The sequence below is a fragment of the Procambarus clarkii genome, chromosome 92, assembly GCF_040958095.1.
Source record: "Procambarus clarkii isolate CNS0578487 chromosome 92, FALCON_Pclarkii_2.0, whole genome shotgun sequence".
In the NCBI taxonomy this organism is placed as follows: Eukaryota; Metazoa; Arthropoda; class Malacostraca; order Decapoda; family Cambaridae; genus Procambarus; species Procambarus clarkii.
In genome coordinates this window covers 14,001,617-14,004,660 of record NC_091241.1, presented here as the reverse complement: position 1 = coordinate 14,004,660, position 3,044 = coordinate 14,001,617, and positions in this window count along the sequence as shown.

Here is a 3,044-nt window from a genome sequence, read left to right as displayed (position 1 = left end):
AAAGAGGAAACACTGTCCGGCTGATTTTTAATAAAAAAAAAAATAATGACAAAGCCACTTTCTTCAAAAATTTCATCACGCTTGCGGGAAAAAAAGGGACGGAAAGCAGACGACAGAAGGGAAGAACATAAGACAGAAGAAGGACATAAAAGGGAAGGAAAACAAGTGAAAGAAAGGACGTAAGAGATGGAGGGAACAAGCCTAAACAAAAAAAAAAATCAAACTGAATCACACGAAAACAAGTTTTAAATACAGTGTTTCGAGAGAGTATACATACATACATACCCCATCATGTATGCAGGGAGGGATAGACAGACAGGCGGACAGATAGACAGAGCAACAAATGATCAGTCGTGGACAGAAGAGAGTGCGATAGGACCCGGAAGCAAAGAGGAGCGTCTTGAAAGAAGAGAAGAATGATTGGATCACTTTGATCTAAACTTCTCAAGTGTGAAGTTTTCTTCAGCATTTCATTCACTGCCTCCATCAGCTTTAATATATAACTTGGCATGTCTCTCTCTCTCTCTCTCTCTCTCTCTCTCTCTCTCTCTCTCTCTCTCTCTCTCTCTCTCCCTCCCCAAGTTGCCACATCGTCACAGAAAATGGGTGTATTACATTGCCCTAACCTAACCTAAAACCTAATTGAGGACCCACGAGATAGAAAACGGGACAGCCTATCAATTTAGCAAGCCGCTATGATTTTCAATACATCATATTCTGACGTTGGGGCAAATTTTCCCATTCAAAATACATTATATTATACGGACTGACGGGTTGGTACCTATATGCCTATGTATATCTGCCTATATATGTCTTAATTTAATTTGGTTAAGGCTTGGAAGCCTATGTATTACTCTTATTAATACTCATAAAACTTCATTAGTTTAATTCAAATTATTTATGTATATGTATATCTGAATATCATTTGACACCAAATTAACAATCAAATCTAACATTGTTAATTCAACTGCCTAGCCATTTTTGTCTATAGGTGAGAAGCCATTTATACGCCTTAATATGGTATTTAACTAATATTTCCAAATTTTCTTGCATGTCATTTAATAGTAAATTATTTAGTAATTTACTAAATTACTAAACAGATTATTCAAGACAACACAGAGGAAACAGGAGCGTGACAGATTAAAAAGATTACATAGATAAAAGCAGAAGTGTGTGATAGATTAAATAATTGAAATAAATTATTTGCTGAATAGATTAGTTAATGACAAATGCACGTGACTCATCAGCTTTATATATAATAATCTATATATAATAATTATTATATATTATATATATATATATAATCTATATATAATAATTATATATAATAATTATATATATATATCATATATACAATAATCAAAAATCAATCTTACCTTTAATCAACACCCGTTAAAAAAAATCAATAAAAATCACCTCAATGTAACTCCCCTTCTTCAGACTGTCAAAATAATCCCCATTACTTCCAGAACGATTTGGTTCATGTACTACTTCAAAAGATGGCGGTCTTGCTTCATGCAGGTCGGCGTTCAATCCCCGACTGTCCAAGTGGTTGGGCACCATTCCTTCCCTCCCCCGTCCCATCCCAAATCCTTATCCTGACCCCCTTCCAAGTGCTATATGGTCGTAGTGACTTGTACCTTCTCCTTCTCCTGATATATATATATATACTTCTAAAGATGTCAATTGATTGCAATTACTTTACATATGTGATCCATGGGGCTTCACATAGATAGCTGAGAAGAGAATAGCCTCAATCCATATCCATAATGGAGATACAGATTGATATGAATTCTAATCTAACAAAAACTTGTTTATATATGGTCAGAGATTGAGTCCCATATACTCCCCCCATTATTTCGTTCCTATTACCTCCCTCCTAATGGGTATGGATACCCTTGGCTCTAAAGAAAACCTTAGAGGCAGAAAACCTAAATTTTCTATTATTTGACACCAACATCATGCTCCCTTAATTTTCCCCCGTAGAACTAGATTTTCAATCATATTTACAACCCGCCACTACCAGTAGTAGTAGTGTAAATTTGGACAAACTATAAGTGAGGTTATCTGGAGATGATTTCGGGGCTTAGCGTCCCCGCGGCCCGGTCCTTGACCAGGCCTCCTTCCCAGTGTTGCCAAGTCTAGTTTCCACATGGCTCTGGACGACAGGTCGTTACGCCTGTTCGTAATTCCTTTTGATATAAGGGTCAAATTAATATAGAGAGATTAATGAACCAGATTAATAGATGACTGGGAAATCAACGTCATTAATTACAGACAGATTAATTAACGACAGCTTAATTGACGACAGATTAATTGACAGATTAATGAGGAAATGGTTTATGAACGACAGACCAAACAATATGGGGCCTGACAGCTGAATGGACAGCGCTCGGGATTAGTAGTCGTGAGGTTCCGGGTTCGATCCCCGGTGAAGGCGGAGACAAATAGGCAGAGTTTATTTTACCCTGTTGCACCTGTTCACCTAGCAGTAAAGAGGTACCTGGGAGTTAAGACAGCTGCTACGGGTTGCTTTCTGAAAGGGGGGGGTGTAACAAAAAAAAGGAGGCCTGGTCGAGGACCGGGCCGCCGGGACGCTAAGCCCCGAAATCATCAAGATATATTAGATATAATACTAACTAACATTATAGGAAGGAACCACCATGAATGACAAATTATAGAGCATCGGATTATTGAGTGACTGATTATAGACAGCTGATTAATACGCAAAAGATTAACGAATGACATTGAATGACAAAATAATTAATCGACAATGTTAGTAAATGAGATTGGCAGAAGACAGGATAATGAAGATAACAAAGTCCTAACAACATATTCATCACCTGATGATTTGTTAATCAATTAATCACTGACAATCACCTCGATCACCTAAGAGGTGTAACGAGGGCAATTTAAGGAAATATATCTAATTTATGAAAAGACAAACAAGAGAGTAATTGACTAATTGAAGCACCTTGTTTGGTGAGGTAAGATATTTAACGACCATTAATCAGCTGTTATCTGGGATTGGAGAGGGAGGGGGG